This window comes from Manis javanica, chromosome 6, assembly GCF_040802235.1.
Source record: "Manis javanica isolate MJ-LG chromosome 6, MJ_LKY, whole genome shotgun sequence".
NCBI lineage: Eukaryota > Metazoa > Chordata > Mammalia > Pholidota > Manidae > Manis > Manis javanica.
In genome coordinates this window covers 90,059,031-90,077,562 of record NC_133161.1, presented here as the reverse complement: position 1 = coordinate 90,077,562, position 18,532 = coordinate 90,059,031, and the positions used below count along the sequence as shown (strand labels likewise).

General features: G+C 39.6%; 1 long non-coding RNA gene across 2 annotated transcripts in view; it reads left to right on the top strand.

Annotated features, from left to right (window-relative positions):
• LOC140849941 (uncharacterized) overlaps positions 1-18,532 on the top strand; it is a 194,431-nt gene that overhangs the window by 13,939 nt on the left and 161,960 nt on the right. The window lies entirely within an intron of this gene.

Below are 18,532 nucleotides of genomic sequence, written 5' to 3'. Positions count from 1 at the left end.
AAAATAGAAAAAGAATGCCAGCAGGTAATGTGAGGGGAAGGGGCCAGATTTTGCTCTGCCTCATCTTCTGCGGGCAACGTTTGCAGACTTCTCTTTCTCCTCCTCCTCTTTTTTCCTTCCCTCCCACCCCCCTGTCCTCCTTCTCCTCCTCCTCTTTTCTGGCCACACTGGCCACCTTGCTCTTCATCAGCACACTGGTTTATTCCCCCTGCCTTTGGGAATTTGCGGCTCCTTCTATTGGGACCACTTTTCTGTCCTGTTACCACACGGCCCCCTCACGTCCTTAAGTATGTCACTTTCAGTGCATGTTATATCACTAGATGAAAAGATGGGACTCAAAGCTACAGAGCGAATTTTGTTTAATGCATGTATGTAAACACCAGAGAAGTATATACCACAGTGCTTACCTCCAGGTGATTCAATTTGAGCATTTTGACTTTAAAAGTCACTTCTTCAGTGAGACTGTCTCTGGTCACTCTATCTAACATTTCATACATATAACCTCAATTCTTCTATCATCTCCAAATATTTATTCACTTTACCCCTCCAGCATTTATTGTTACTTACCATAGTTTCCGTTTCAGTTGTTTTTTTCTTTGTCAGTCTCCCCACCCATGTCGAAACACCAAAAGAACAGCTTTTGCTTCTTTTTTGTTCATTGCTGAATCCTCAGTGTCTAGACTGAGCCTGTTTCATTCTAAAGCTCAAAAGAAGTTTTTATTGGATACCAATGCACTGTCACCATAATCCTCAGCAATAGCCCATCTCCATCAGGAATCCTTTATTGAATTTCCAAGCTGTATGGAAATTTATAATGTGGCCAGAGCAATTGGATATATAATTTAACAGACTCCATTATTTGAAGTGACCCAGGAGTGTGTATATCATCAGAGACAGATCAGACTTGAAGTTGAATAGATGGTCTTTCTGTCACTGAACAGAACAGCTAGATGGTAAGAAGCCAGAAAAACTGCTCTAAGTACATCATTAACCAGATTAAAGTGATCTACAGGGGATTTGTGAAGGAAAAGGAAGTTCAGGATTAGGAACCTCTTAATCTCCCCAATTCTTGAAAAATGTGGAGAGTAATTTGTTAACATGATGGGTGTATCCTCCTTATGAAGAAGAACAAGGCAGCCTGACCTAATGCCGCCACAGGAGTTCTGCCAAAGCCCTGGACTGGATCAACTCAACAGCACATTTTGTGTGTCCTTTCTCCTGTTCCAAAACCAATAGATGCTGTTGAAGAAAACCATGTAATCAGCTCCATTGCAAATATGTGATGCCCAGCCTCAGGCAGGCCGACTGCTCTGCTTAGCAATCGTGAAATGCAAAGGTTCTCAGATTTTTGGTCTCAGGCCTCCTTTGAAGTAAATTCTTGAGAACCCCGAAGAGCTTTGTTTATGTGCATCATGCCCATTGATATTTATTGTATTAGAAATGAAAACTGAGAAATTTCAAATATACTTTAATCATTTAAGAATAGCAATAATAAAACCAATACATGTTAACACAAATAATATATTTTTGAGGAAAATAACAATACCTTCCCCCAAAAATCAATGAGAAAAGGAACACTGCTTTACATTTTTGTCAATCTCTTTGATGACTGGCTTAATAAGACAGCTGGGTTCTCATATCTGCTTCTGCATCCAGCCTCTCAGTGTCCCATGTAGTCTCTAAAAAACTCTGCCGTCCACTCATGAAAGAGTGGGAGTGAAAATTTAAATAATGTCTTATTAAATTAGTATGTAATTTACCCTTTACTCTTCTTCGATTTGTCATGTTCATTGAATCTGTCTTCCCAAAGGTCCCTGATAGTTTTTGTTTATGTTATCAATAACCTACTATTATTGTGAAATCCAGTAAGTCTCATTGGCTGGAGAGACTGGGGAGGGCTTCATGGGCTTTGAAGTAGGTAATGAAGACTGATTCTGAAGTTGCCAAGTCAAGGGGCAGAGATGGGTGAGAACGCACATTAATGGGTTGAGGGAAAGTGAGGCTACAGATGCCTTCATAAGGAGTCTAGACTCCTCCTGAGGGCACTAAGGAACCATGGAAGGTGGCACGGAGGCTAGCTTGGGGTGAGGAATATAGAGCAACCTTTTTTAGGACAAGACGACAGAAGCAAAGGGTGCAAATACTGATTTGCATAGTAGTGAAGTGTAGGAGAGCAGAGAGTGCCTGTTCATCTATTGGATACTTATTTATTGAGCTCCTCCTAAGTACCAGGTAAACTGATAGTTTCTACTTACTCTGTATTATAAAATGACTGCCACTTGTTAAGAATGAAGGGAAGGGCATGGTTATAGCTTAGATAAGCAGTAAATGTTTGGAATAACTTCTGGAATTAGACATTGTTGAGGGCCTCACAAAGACTGGCAATCACCAAGAGTTAGTGGATAGGTTAATCCATGGTTAAGAATTGTCAGAGCCAGTGGAGCAGAAGAAAGAAAGGGTAGGTGAACCATGGGGTGCTCATGAGAGCATGGCTAACATGACGGGTCCTGAATTCCAGGCTTTTTTTTTAAAAATTTATTGAGGTAACACTCACATAACATAAAATTAACCATTAACCATTTTAAAGCATCTGACTCAATGGCATTTACTACATTCACAGTGTTGTGTAATTATCACCTCTGTCTATTACCAAGATATTTTATCACCTAAAATGAAATCCTGCACCCACTGAGCAGTCATTCCCCATTTGCTCTTCCCTCCAGCCCTGTGCTTCCATTAATCTATTCCCTGTCTCTGTGGATTTTCCCATTCTGAATGTTTGATATAAATAGAATCATGTAATATGTGGCTGGCTTCTTTCACTCAGCCTTGGCTATTCTAGTTCCTTTGTCTTTGTGTATACATTTTAGAATCAGCTTGTTGATATCTATAATGATTTCCAAGTTCTTCCATATTGTAGCATGTATCAGGACTTTGCTCCTTTTTGTTGCCAAAGTAACATTTCATTTTATGGATATACTACATTTTGTTTATTTAGCAGCAATAAGTATTTGGGTTGTTTCCACTTTTGGGGCTAGTATGAATAATGCTGCTATGAACATTTGTGTACCAGTTTTTGTGTGGACATATGTTTTCATTCCTCTGGGGTATATACCTAGGAGTGGAATTGCTGGATCATAGGGCAACCCTATGTTGAACTTTCTGAAGAGCTGTCGCTGTTTTCCAAATCTGCTGTACCATTTTACATCTCCACCAGCAGTGTATGAAGGTTGTAAATTCTCCACATCTTTGCCAACCTTCGTTATTATATCCACCCTTGTGGGTGTGAAGCTGTGATGTGATTTGCATTTCCCTAAAGACTAATACTGGTAAGCAACTTGTACTCTGTTTATTTACCATCTGTACATTTTCTTTGGTGAAGTGTCTGTTCATTTCTTGAGCATTTGCTGGGTAGATTGTTTGGTATTTTACTGTTAAGCTTAAAGAGGTCTTAATATATTTTGCTTGCAAATCTTTTGTCAGATGGGTGATCTGCAATTGTTGCCTCCCAGCTTTTAGCTTGTCTTTCATTCTCTTAATAGTGTCTTTTGCAAAGGAGAAGCTTACAATTTTGTTGAAACCCAATTTGCTAATTTTGAAAATGCCTGGATTGTACTTTTTCATGTCATATCTAAGAACCCTTCACCTCACTTTAGTTTCTGAAGAATTCTTCCTGTGTTTTCTTCTAAAAGTTTTATACTTTCATACTTTACATTTACATCCATGATCTTTTTGAATTAATTTTTGTATAAGATATAAATTTAGGTAAAGGTTGATTTTTTTTGCATGTAGATGTTCAGTAGTTGCAGTAACATTTGCTGAAAGACTATTTTTTTTCCATTAAATGGGTTCATACCTTTGTCAAAAATTTGTTGGCTATGCTTATATATGGGGTTAATTTCTGGACTCTCTGTTATGTCTCCTTGATTTGTGCGTCTATCTTTTCTTTAATGCCACACTGACTTGATTACTGTAGCTTTGGAGTAAGTATTAAAATTGGGTAGTGTGCATTCTCCAACTTTGTTCTTTTTAAAAACTGCTATGGCTATTCTAGTTCTTTTGTCTTTCCATATGCATTTTATAATCAGCTTGTTGGTATCTATAAAAAATTCTGGAATTTTAATTGAGATTACATTGACTCTATAGACCAATTTGAGGAAAATTGATATCTTAACATGCCAATGGACATGACATATCCCCCCATTCATGTACATTTTCCTGATTTGTTCCATCAGTCTTCTGTAGCTTTCAGGATACAGATCCTGTATATTTTTTGTTAGATTTCAATCTAAGTATTTCATTTTTTGGTGCGATTTTAAATGGTACTTAAAAAAATTTCATATTCTAATGATCCATTGCTGATATTAAAGGTAAAACTGATTTTCTTATATTGACTGTATATTCTGGGGCCTTATTGAACTATTTATTCATTCTAGAAACTTCTTGTGTATATTTCTTGGGATTTCTTCATGTAAATAATCATGTCATTTGGAAGTTGAGATAGTTCTATTTTTTTCTTTCCAATCTGTAAGCCTTTTCCATGCTGCATTGTATCCATACCATGCATGTGCTCAGGGGAGGCACTAGGATTTGTGTCAGTTTGTGCACAGAATAGGGGGTTCCTTTATTCCATTCTCCCTGTTCTTGGATTTCTCCCACACTCTCCACTTGCAGAGGGCCCCTTTTCTTAGACCTTTGCCTTGAAAGCTAGGATTTCTTTGGGAGGTTTAGCTGGCCTGTTATTGTACATTTCTGCTAGAGTCAGATGCCCTTGAGGTAAAGTAGCAAGAAAATAGGAAAAAAATAGCTGGCATTCCCCCTCATACTGTTTGTGCTGCAAACTGCTTCTCAGTATTTCTGGCCAGAAAAACTAAGGGTCTTTTTTCTTGGGGTTTTAGGTGATCATTTCACTATGATGTAACTCTCAACTGAGACTATTCTTGGAGTAGGGCAGAAAGAGGAAAAGAGAAAAATGATAAGAAAAGAAAAAAAAAAACCTGGGAGATTCCCTTCACATTCTCTAATAGGAGCTGCTTTGCCTCTTGCCAGGAAGACAGGGTCCCTCTCCTTGCCACACCCAGCTCAGAGTTCCACAGCAGGGCCGCCCCCAGGTCAGCCACAGGAGACAATAGGAGGAAAAGCAAACTTTCCATACAAGGGTCTGTATTAGGGTTCCCCAGAGAAATAGAACCAATAGATACACATATGCATGCATGACTTATTGTGAGGAATTGGCTCACACAGTTGTGGAGGCTGGGAAGTCCCACCATCTACTATCTGTAGGCTGGAGACCCACGAAAGCCAAAGGAATTATTCAGTTTGAGTCCAAAAGCCTGAGAACCAGAGGAGGTGATGGTATAAATACAATAGGGCAGGAGAAGACTGGTGTCCCAGCTCATTCAATGAGGCAGGAGCAAAGGGACAGATTTCTCCTTTCCCTGCCTTTTCTTCCATTCAGGCCCTCAGTGGATTGAATGATGTCCACCCACATTGGGGAGGGGTCTGCTTTCCCAAGTCCACCGATCAAATGCCAATCTCATCCAGAAACACTCTTACAGACACACCTAGAAATGCTTTATCTGGGCACCCCATGGCCCACTCAGGCTGATACATAACAATAGCCATCACAGGGTCATGTTTCAAGTTTTTCTGCTCTTCCCCCATTGCCTGCTATTGCTAATTTTCAAGTTTCTCAAGTAGTTGCTCTTTATATTTTGACCAGTGTGTGGTTGCAATCAGAGGGAGAAATAGGCTAGAGTGGGCTTGCCCCATTTGGGCCACCAGAAGTCTGAGGTAGGTTTCTGAAGTGGGCTGAAGTGGAACGAAGTCTAGGACCCTGAGACTTGAGAGTGAGGTGGACCATGAGGGCAGATATGGAAATTCTCTAGATGATAAGAATCTGCAGGATGCCTGAGAGTCAGGTGCCAAAGTTTAAATGAGTGGGGGTTAGTGGCTTGGGTAGAAGGACCTGATGGGCATGAAGATGGGCAGAGGAAGCACGAAGACTGTCAGCTGGGGTTGGGGCTCACAGGAGGAGTTGTTCAACATGATTCAAAGTGGTAGAGCCATGTTTATCGCAGCACTATTTACAATAGCCAAGAAATGGAAGCAACCTAAGTGTCCATCAGTAGATGAATGGATAAAGAAGATGTGCTACATATACACAATGGCATATTATTCAGCCATAAGAAGAAAACAAATCCTACCATTTGCAACAACATGGATGGAGCTAGAGGGTATTATGCTCAGTGAAATAAGCCAGGCGGAGAAAGACAAATACCAAATGATTTCATTCATATGTGAGTGTAAGAACAAAGGAAAAACTGAAGGGACAAAACAGCAGCAGAATCACAGAACCCAAGAATGGACTAACAGTTACCAAAGGGAAAAGGACTGGGGAGGATGGGTGGGAAGGGAGGGATAAGGGGGGGAAGAAGAAAGAGGGCATTATGATTAGCATGTGGGGGGGGCACTGGGAGGGCTGTGCAACACAGAGAAGACAAGTAATGATTTTACAGCATCTCACTACGCTGACAGACAGTGACTAACGGGGTATGTGAGGGGGACTTGGTGAAGGGGGGAGTCTAGTGAACATAATGTTCCTCATGTAATTGTAGATTAATGATACCAAAAAAAATGTTGAAATTGAAAAAAAAAGTGGTAGAGTCACACTGAATGTGGCAGTAGAATCCTGTGTGAAGGAATGGAAGGAATTCTGAGGAATGGGAGATGGGTGGGTCATGTAAGAGTGAGCAGACTGCTCCTTTGAGAAGGATTTCAGGAAGCTGTGATTATACAGAGTGAGGTTTCAGTTAATACGAGAATGTTCTGGGTGAGGGAAGGGAAGAACTCAGTGAGGGCATCATTCTTTCACACACCATCTTAACTTTTACGGCCTTTAGCTCACTGGGTCCTTAACATGCAGATGAGAAAGCAGTATAATGCTTTGGTTGAGAACACATGTGTAGGCATAGAAGCAGGGTTGGTGCCCTGCCCAGGCATACCATTCGTGTTGTGTGTGATCTTGGAGAAGTTACTTAACATCTCTGAGTCTCAGTTGCCTCATCAATGAAATGGAAGTAATAACAAAGGTTATGAGGAAATGACAGTATGTGCAGAGTGCTTAATGCAGCACCTGATTTCACAGACCACGTGCTCCATAAATGATAGCTATCATTACTGTCATTTTAACAGCCAAAAGGGGCTAAACAACATCTGAGGTCAAATCCCTAGTGGGTGAATCTCAAGTCATCTGACTTTGATTCTTTGATTTGAAGGGAGCCCAGCGCTGAGATGGCCTGATGAGTAGAAGGAAGTGCCTGAGTAAGCCAGGCCTCTGTCCAGCTCTTATTTGACTGTCCATAGTTACATATTCATCTCTCTGTATTTAAGGCATCCTCTCAGTACAAAAATGCAAATCACTCTAAAAGGGATAATACCCAGAACCTTATGGTACTGTTAAGTGTCAGGCACTGTGTAAAATTTGACATGTGTCATCTCATATAACCCTCACAGTGACCCCTCATCGAGCATGGAGCTCTGATTCCAGTGTCCAGTTGAGGAAACAGAGCTAGAGAAGGGAAGTGGCCTCCTCCAGATCACAAAGCTCATTAGTGACAGCGTTGTATTACAACCCAAGACTTCTACACCAAGCCTAGTGTTTTCCTCTGTGCCACAACTAGCTCTCTCCCAAGGGCAATGATGCTAGTAATCATTTGAACTAAATAGTAAAAAGGTATACTTAAGATTTCCAGTTCTCACCCAGGCACTGTTTGATTGACTTTGAATTTGTCATTTACTCAATAGTTTTGGTGTTGTTCTTTCTGTGAAACAGAGATGACAAATTCCTACCTATATTTTGCCTTTGTTGATCTGCTATGAAGACCACTAAAATTGGTAAAGTTCACTGACAGATTAGCATTTTCAAGTTGAAAACAGTAGATTGACTCCTTCTGCAGCCACATATTAGGTGAGTTAAAGGTGAGAGCTGGATTTGAAATGGTTTTGATAATCTTCACCAATCCCCTTCTCTAGAATTTGATCATTTATTCTCATTCCATTCCTAATTCTTTCCTTTTTCTTTTTTAACTATGTTTTCCATCTGTCATCTCATTCCCTCTAGTTTCTCCCGATGTCTAGCAATTGTCATTTCCCATATGTCCACATTAAGTCTATCATCTAAGAAGAAGAAAAAAAATTAAAAAATCAGAGAAATAAGACTCAACATTAAAATTGTAATTTGGCGTTAACACTTCCACTTTCAGCCAGTATATAATAACAAGTACCAGATTTATACTCCTTCTGGAAACAACTAAAAAAGTAGACAAAATATATTGAACAACTTTTCTCAAGTCATCAGGTATGAGTCAATAGGCAGTGATCCCAGGCAGAGACTGGGAAATAAATGAAGCAATCCCTGCAGTGTCCTAGTTTGCTGGTTGGAAAGAGTTTTGAGGCTGTGGTGTAGAAAGGAGGAAAGCAGCCGAAGCCCAGCAGTTTCCATGAATTGTGGAGATGGGTCGTTGGTTCAGGGAGGCTGCTAGACGTCACAGGGCAGAGTGTCAGAGAGAAGAAAGTTGCACACCGAGAAAATGCCAGAGATCTACAGTGTCTGCCATGAGTATTCAATTGAGTACTGATCAGCTCATGTGTATAAGGAAACTGTCTTAGGCCAGACAAAGAAAAACTCAAAAGGATTAGAGAGAACAATGCCCAGGGTCACATGGGGCCAGAATAATGCCTGTTCCCAACAGCCAGTATGGAAGACCTCATAATTTACCTGCCATTAATAGAAATACTTAAGAGAATCTTGCATCAGTACTAGAGAAAAATTACCCCACAACTACATACTTCTCTTGTGCTGCCTAAAAAAGCTTAAAAGCAAGACCTGAAAGGTTCAAACTGTTTCTAAGTAATGTAACTGTGTCCCAGAAAAAAAAGCCAAGCATATTTACAGGCATATAAAAATAGCCAGTACTCAGCATGGTAAAATTCATAATGTTTGGCATCCAATAAAAAATTACTGGGCATGCAAAGAAACAGGAATAAACTCAGAATGAGGGGGAATATTAATCAACTGAAACTGACCCAGAAATCACACAGATGATAGATAAAGACACTAAAATAGTTATTAAAACTATATTCCTTATGTTCAAGAAATTAGAGGACAAACTGAGCATGTTAAATGGAGACATGCAAGTAATAAATAAAACCTAAATCAAACTTCAGTAGATGACGACTACAATGACTAAAATGAAAAATCTGGTCTATGATTACTGATTGGGGTTAATGACATATAGACATTGCAGGTGAGCTTGAAGATATAGCTTGAAGATATGGAAAACATCTAAAAAAAACAGCGAAAAGAGGACTTCAAGGGGTTTAATGTAATTGGATCCCCAAGGGGCAGAACAGGCAAGAAAACTAACTGAATAAATAATGGACAAGAATTTTCAAAGCTGAAGAAAACTATAGACACATTGATCCAACAAGCTCAGTGAACCTCAAGCACAGGGAACATGAGGAAAACTACACCAAGGCAACCATAATCAAAACTGCCACAATCTAAAGATAAAAAGAAAATCTTAAAAGAAGCCAAAGGAAAAAGATAAAAATGAAAGCAGATTTCTCATCAGAACCAATGTAATCTAGAATACAGTAGCACAACATTTTAAAAGCTATCTAAAGAAAAAGATGCTATGATCTTGGAGTAGGCCAAGATTTCTCATCTTTAGCACCAAAAGAATGACTCACTAAAAGAAAAAAAAGTTAACTGGACTTCATCAAACCAAGAATTTTTCTTTTTGAAAAAAACTATTAAGAGTCTGAGATGACAAGACAAAATGGGAGAAAATATTTGCAAATGATAGATGTGATATAGGACTTATATCTAGAACATAAAAAGAACTCTCAAGGTTCAATATTGTGAAAATAAACAATCCAATAAAAAATTGGCAAAATATTTGACAAATCACATTAACAAAAGAAGATAAATGAATGGCAAATGAGGGCATGAAAACTGATCAACATCATAAGAGGAAATGCAAATAACTACAATGAGATAATGCTATACCCCCATTAGAATGTCTAAAATTAAAAGACTGGCCTATCAAGTGCTGGCTAGGATATGGAAAAAATGGAACTCTCATACATTGCTGATAGAAATGTAAAAATAGTAAAACCACTTTGGAAGATAGTTAGACAGTCTTGAAAAGTTAAATATATACCTAGCACATAAATCAGCCAGCCATCTACTCTCAGGTATTTACTCAAAAGAGATCTAAGTGTATGTCCATAAAAGATTTTTACATGAATGTTCATAAAAGCTTTGTTTATAATAGGCCAAATGTGGAAACAACCCAGATATCCATTGATACGTTAATGGATAAGCAAAAAGGTAATGAAATATTAATACACACAACAATTTGGATAAAATTCAAAGTAACTAGACTGACTGAAAGAAGCCAGATTCCCCCCTTCCCCCCAAAAAGAAAGAGTATGTCCTGTATGATTTTATTTATATAATATTCTAGAAAATGCAAGCTAATCCATCGTGACAGAAAATAGACCTGTGATTGCCTAGGGATGGGAGTTAAGGAATTGTGGGACGGAGGGATAACTAAGGGACTCAAAGACATTCTAGAGGTGACAGATATGTTCTTTGCCTTGATATGGTGATGTGTACATGTGTGTATACTTATGTTAAAACTTGTCAAATTATATACTTTAAATATGTGCTGTTTACTGTATATCAGTTATACCTTAATAAAGCTGTTGATAAAGAAAACACCATCCCTCCTCGTGACTTCCAGGGCTAATATTGCCAACCTGATCCTCCAGCATTCACTGATTCTCTGAATTCCCAGTATCCCTCAAAAAAAAAACCAGGATTTCTTAAAAATAAATGTAACTGGGAGAAAGGGAAGCACCCTGGCAGTTATAATGTGTAGCAATTGTAGATATGTCATAACTCTTGGAACTATAGTCCCTAGATGGGATGGGCTACATGGTATGTGTTTATCTAAGCAACTCAGAGCTGGTGGGAGGTCCCAGGTGCTGAGTCCAGGCATATGTGTACTTTGTCTCCTTATAACTGCTTCTTTCCTGGGTAGTGTTTCTCTGCCTCCTCCTACTATGTAATAAGCAGGGACTTGGTCTGTTTTGATCACTTCTGTGTTTATAGTAGAGCTGTAAATAAATAACACATAGTAGGTGCTCATTAAATCTTTATTAAATAAATGATTGAGTTTCTTTGCTTCTCTATAGAGCATATATTCAGACATTTGACAATCCTAATAGTAAAAGTCCCCAAACCATCACAATTTCACTGGTTTCAATGTTTTCTAGTCTTTAAGCAATGTTAAGGTTTTACTATAACCACCAGAATCTAGCCCTAAAGCTTTGCTTCTGGATTCTATAATGCCCCCATTTTCCCCTTGTTAACACTTTTGTACAACTCAATGAGGAAGACTTTATAATAGGATCCTTGGTTAAGGAGGCAAAATTCCTCATTTTTTCTCAGTCAGACAGAACAAAATCTGACTGTGTGAAACTCTGCCAGTGATGAGGCAACAGAGATAAAGATCAATTCAGGTTGAACTCTTTGGGCTGATGGTTGAAAGCTGTCTAGGGCATGAGCACAGCTAAATGGAAACACTGCACTCAGGAAGATGTCTATGCTTATCCAAGCAACAGAAATCAAACATATAAACAAATAAGTCATTCCACTGGAGACCAGCTTTGTAAGAGAGACTGAATGGTAGGACAACAATGAATTTTTATTTAGGGCCTTTCCTGTTGAAGAGGCACAGTTCACCATCTGGCAGTGTGTAAAAGAAATATGAAACCTGAAAGTTGGTGTTAACAGTAACAGCATTCTCTAAATTGTGCCTTATACATTGACATGATAATGCAAGGGAGTCATTAAGTGCTTATTATATGTGGCACAGAAGTTGACAATTTCTACATGCTTCAATACCTGTTTACAATATTTAGTCATGTCTGTGCTTTGCACATGAACATCCCTTTAGTAGTCATTTTTCTCCCTTGAAAAATGAGTCCCATATATTCCAGTGGATTTGCAAATTTAGCATTCCTGACTGGGAGTGAGAAGCAGCAAAAGGGCATCCCTTGAAACCCATTGTTTTATTTTATTGGATGAATATAGACCTACCCTTGTAAAAGAGTTTAGACTTTGCGTCTTCAGATTGAATTAAAAAACCATTATCTATATATATTCACTTAAACTTAACAATCGTGGTATTATGTATCAGACATTGTGCGACATAGAACTGAAGGAAAATTGCTTCCCAAAGATCATTTGTAGTGGGTACAGTCGATTGATCCTCAAAGTCAGTCCACCTCCCTAATGATGCCTTGCTTTTTTAGGAGGTCACGGAACCATTTAGTGGGTTAAGATCAGCATAGTTTAAAATGAAATAGAACCATTAAGAAAATACAAGAGTATATTGTTTAGTGAGAATCAGTATTGTTTTATGAAATTTTGTTTCATTTATAGTGTGTGTGTGTGTGTGTGTGTACATGTGCTTACACTGGGTTGTGATGAAACATGTGTTTCTTATAGTAAATTGGAGTCAAATGTTTGAAAGACATTGTTCTAATACACCTTCCTGAGCTTTGTGACTTCCCTGCAGCTGGGATTCTGGAAAGGACTTAGGTCCAGCCAGTTGGATGCACTTGCATGAGATTTGGAAGGAGTGATAATTTTATGGGTCAACTCCTCTGAACTAAGGGTGCCCACATATTTGTTTATTTTGTAGAGGTGTTTTGGATAAAATTAATATTTGAATCAGTAGATTGAGTAAAGGGGATCACCATTTCTAATGTGGTGGGCCTCATCCAATCAGTTGAAGGCCTGAATAGACCCAAAAGGCTTACCTTACCACAAGCAAGAGGGAATTCCTGCTGCCTGACTGGGGCATTGGTTTATCCTGCCTTCAGACTCAAACTGAAACATCAGCTCTTCCTGAGTCTCCAGCTTGCCCACTCATCCTGTAGCTCTTGGAACTCTGATCTGGTCAGCCCCTACAGCCATGTGAGCCAATTTCTTATAATAAATCTCTTTCTATATGGATATCTATTTTATTAGACCTGTTTCTTTGGAAAATCTTGACTAATGCAGAAGATGAAAGGTGTATGTATTAGTTCTACTGCTTTTTTGCAAACAATGTGGTAGGCAGAATTCTGAAAATAGTCCTCGAGGTTCCATACCCTAATTCTGGGAACCTATGGCTATGATGAGATATCACTCCTATGATCATGTTGTGTTTATATGGCACAGTAGATCTTAAAAATGGAGATATTGTCTGGATGGGTCTAATCTTATCACATAAACCCATCCAAAAGTAGAAAGTCTCTGGCTGTAGGAAGTAATTGAAGCTAGAGGGGTGTCCACATGAGGGATCTGGATGCCAGCTATGATGTGGGAGAGTGCCTGTAAGAATGTCCATTGAAGGATCTATAAATGGCCTGTAGAAGTTGAAAGTGACCCCTGGCCAATAGTCAAGAAACAAAGACCTCAGTCCTACAACTTCAAGGAACTGAATTATGCCAAACCCAAAAGAGCCTGGAAGTAGATTCTTCCCCAGAACTTCCAGATAAGAACCCAGCCTGCTGATACCTAGACTTCTTCTACCGGTGAGACCCTAAGTAGAGGACCCAGTAGAGCGTGCTTGAATCTTAGACCTACAGAATTGGGATAAATGGATATTCTTTCAAGAGTTTGTATTAATTTACATATTTCTATGGAATAGAAAACTAATGCATAGTCATGGAAATGTGTTTTCCTGCGGCAGCATTAGCAGAGATATAGGGTAGTCATTGGTATCAACCTGATACAGATGTATCAGGTTGTAGTGGCTCTAGAGCCAACAATTCTGGTTGTGGTCTTCTGATTTCTAGTTTTCCCTCTGTGGCAGAAGTTGGGGTTGCTCTGGTGGGACAGTTCTGCAGTGCTGTCCTGGGAGTCCAGGGGTGCAGTCTAAACCCCGTTTATCCAGCCCTAATGATGTTTGAGCACTCAATTCCTCATATTAAATCATATTAAATAATTAATTAAATATTTATAAATTTATATATATTTACATTAAATATATAAATATATTTAGTATTCATAATGAATTAAACATACTTAATAATTTTTATTATATGGTACTGATCCTTGACTATTGCATCTCCAAATCTGTCCTACTTGTTAAATATAATGACATATGTCAGCTTATTTAAATCTCTGAAATAATGACCACTCCTTACTTCTTGAAAACCCTCCTTTTGTTTTTGATGACATCTCACTCCTCAGGTTTCTCTTATACATATCCTCTATTAATTTTCATTCAATTTTGCTGGCTCATTTTCATTCAACAAACGTATATTGAGCATCCACTAGGTTGAAGACACTGTATGCAAAGAGTAGGGGCCTCATCAAGAACTGATCACAGACTTTGTCCTCCAGGGTCTTGGCAATATGTAAACAAATAATTATAGTGAGGTGATAAAATCCATAACAGAAGGGGGTAGAATGCACTCGGGAAGCCCAGAGAAGAAAACATAACTCTCTGGGGTCGTCAGGGAGCACTTCACAACTATGATGGCATTTAAGGCGCATCTTCTAAAGTAGACATGTTTCAGACACACAACAAAAGGAAGGGCATTCCAGGCTGAAGGAACAGAGAGAAAAGTAATGAAGGTTTGAAAATGTGACATATTAAAGGAACAGAAAGTAGTTTGCTGGGACTGGATTTCTGGGTACAGATGGGTGATTGGTAGAGAACTAAAGTTAGGGTTTGTATTAGAAGATGACATGTAGACTGGATCCTAGAAAGAGTTTACTGGAGATCTTTATTTACTAAAATTCTTAACTTTTGATGACTACCCACTGAATTCAAATAAAGTGTGAACTCCTTGGTTGTGTTAAAAAGGTTCTTTGTCACCTGAAAAATTCTCTAGTATCACTCTCATCCCATTTCCCTCTTTCTTCCTATCCATTTACTCATTAACTCATTCATTTATTTAGCCAGAGAGGTGGGGTGGGGAGGGTGCATGTCATGTAGCACACACAGGTCATTGAAAGGACTTTGGCTTTTATTCTAGATGAGATGGAAGGTCAGATCTAATTTACATTTAAAAAAAATCACCCTGGCACTGTCAAGAGAATAAATGCGGTGGGAGTCAAGAGCATAAGCAACAAGACAAATAGGAAGGTTATTATAATAATCCAGAAATGACTATAGCTTGGATCTGGTGGGAACAGTAAGAAGGCTTATGATTCTGTATATATTTTAAAGACAGAGATAATAGGATTTGCTGTGGATTGAATGTAGGGTATGAGAAACAAGAGGATGCAAGGATAACACTAGAGTTTTTGGCCTGAGCCACAGGATGGAGATAGTTTGAACTTGTCTGTTAGAGGTCATGGGAAGAGTGGGCTTTAGGGGGAATATCAGCAGTTGTTGTTTTAACATGGTGATTTTGAGATGCCTATCAGGCATCTAAGCTGCATTTTGAGTATGCAGGTCCATATAGGTATCTGCAGTTAGGTGGGACTTATGGGAGGTTTATTTAAAACTATGAGATTGGATGAGATCACCTAGGGAGTGAGAGTACATGAGGAAGAGAAGGACTGGACCTTGGGGGCTCCCTCTCTTAAAGTTCTGGCAGATGTGGGGAAATCAGCAAAGGAAACTGGAAGGAGTGGTCACTGAAGGAGAGCTTACAGGAGACCATCAAGTCCCAGAAGCCTAGTGAAGACATGTTTTGAGGAGTGATCAAATGGGTCAAGTGCTGATGGCAAGTCAACTGCCAATGGAGGTCAAATAAATGATCGTTGGATTTTGCAGTGTGGAGATCATCGACACATAACAAGAGCAATTTCAGTAGCACTGGAGAAAAACCTAAGTGGAGTGTGTTCAACAGAAAACCTAAGGAGAAGGACTGGAGACAGCTTTTCAAGGAGTTGTGTTACAAAGTGACCGAGAAAAAAAAGGCAGTGGTGGGAAGAAAAGGAATTGGGGTAAGAGGGGACTTTTATTTTCTTTTCATGATTTGAGAAATAACAGCATTCTTGTATTTTCCATTTTGTTGATGGAAACAATGAAATGGGAGAGTGGGGGAGAACTGCTTGCAGCGATGGCCTTTAGAAGGCAAAGGCAACTCGAGTCTAGTGCCCAAAGACGAGTTAGCTCAGAGAAGGATGAACAGATCATTTGCACTAATGTTGGGGAGAGCAGAGTACATGGGAGTAGATGGAGGTGAGATGAGAGATGTGGTAGCAGTTGATTTTGCAAGTTCTCTTCTTACTAATTTGGTTTTCTCCATGCAGTAGTAAGCCAAGTTGTAAGAGGAAAGGGGGTGAAAACAGTTGGAAGTTTGCAGAGAAAGAAGTTGTAAATTAGTAATCTAGGGGTATGAGTAGCCTTGTGACCTCACTTGAGGTCAGTGGCCCTGAAGTAACTGTTGTGTTTTTCTCCAATTATCCAGGGTGTTGATACAGATAAGAGGTGAGCTGCACTGGACTTCTTGCAGCTGCCCACTCCTTTACCTTTGCCCAGGCTGGTCCCTCTGCCTAGAACATCCTCTCTACCCTGTGTACTCATCTTTCAACTTCTGGCTCAGCCACCATGTACTTAAGCCTACCAGTCAGAGTTAATCACTTCCTTCTTGGAACTATTGTACTACCATGTGCATCCTTCTATTGTAACAGTTGCCATATTATAATAATTTGCTTCCCTGCCTCCCCAGCTAGTTGGGCTACACTTGAGGGTGTCAGTGCGGTCATCTCAATTCCTAGTGTGGTGACTGGCTGGCCTGTGGTTGGCATTCATTAATTGCCTATTGAATTGAATCCCATGGAGAGAGAATCAGCAGAAAGAGTTGGTGGGTAGGAGAGGGAGGGTGTAGAGAAAAGTGACATTTGAAACCAGGCTGGGCTGCTCCACAGGAGAGGAGCTCCCACCCCTGAGAGCACATAAGATACCCGCTTACTCAGCTCCAGCAGTGGAGTGAGACGGGGCCTGGGCCTGAAATGAAGCCCGAGTAAATTGGGTCAATAATACTCATTTCTACAGTTTGCTTTGAGGGTCCAATGATTCATGTGAGAGAATTTTATAAAAGAAATGTGCTATACAATGTAAGATAGTATTTTTTACGACACTCTGTGGCAAGATAATAGAAATGTATTGAATTTGTATATTTTACTGGAGTACACATGGGCTTTTATAATAAAGGAAGAGGAGGATGGGTTAGAGATAAAAAGAATGGCAATAGCTATAATCCGCTTATTGGTCTTCCTACTCTTCAGTGTCCCTACAGAAGGTAGTATCACCATCTCTTTCAGTTACCGCATGGTCCAGAGCTTCTCGTTGTCTCTGAGCCAAACACCTTGATGTGACCTACTTTGCTAAGCCAGGTGGTGGTGTAAGTCAGAAAAAAGTGCCAGGGCATTCTGCAGGAAGCAGAGGACAGGGAGCCTACTGATTAGATTAGCCGGTGTCGCAATGCACAAGTTTGGGAAATGCCTGTTCTTGGAAAAGGCCAACCTCCCACAACGTTCCAGCACTCATGGAACTTTCTAATATGTTGGCAATATTAACAGTTGTAAAGCAATAAAGTGTCTGATCCTTGATGCTGACAGGAAGTAGTAGTATTTCAACACAGGTTCTGACTTTTATTGTTAGTTAATTGTTCATGTTTGCTTGTCTCCACTGTCCCTTAAGTTTCAAGTTTCTTAAGGACAGGGACTGTGTTTTGTACTTCATATCTTCTGCCCCCACATGTCTACCACAATACTATAAAGGTACTCAGTTACCACCAGTTACTGATTGGGTTGTTTTAGTAGGTGTCAGGCAGCTTTCATGGTGACCAGGTACAGACAGCATAAAGAGGAAGGCAAGGATGGAGTTTTTTCTACTGTATAAATCACATGTTTCTTAACCTGCAATCTGGGCAGATAGTCTCATAACTGACCTCATATCTATACTCCCCACTGGAGTGGTTTTACTAACACACAAAACTAATCCCACCACTGCCTGGCTAAGCTGTGCTCCCCTGCACTTCCAGCATGATTGGAAAGGCCTTTCCCATACAGTCCTGCCCCCACCTCTGCATCCTTATTATTCCCTGACTGTTTGTCCATGCTGCTGTGCTCTAGCATGATCAGCTATCAGCAATTTCCTTCATTTGCCCGATTATTTCATACCTAGATGTCTCTTCCCCCACAGGTACAAGAACATTCTGAGGCAGCATTTTAACAGAAACACATTTTAATGCATCTAAGACAACAAACATTTAGCCATTCTTTTTTTCTTTCCTGAATAATGACTGTAGTAGACACTCTGCCTTTCCCTTTTGATTCCATCTAGGAGGATGATGACATAAGTGACCTTCCACAGACTGATTCCTCATTGTAAACTTCCACGGACAACCTTAAGTCTCCTTAAATTTCTGCTTCAAGTTACATTGCTTTGCTGCTTTAAGTGTCCTTCCTAGGGCACCCCTACTCAGCTTTCATTACCACCCC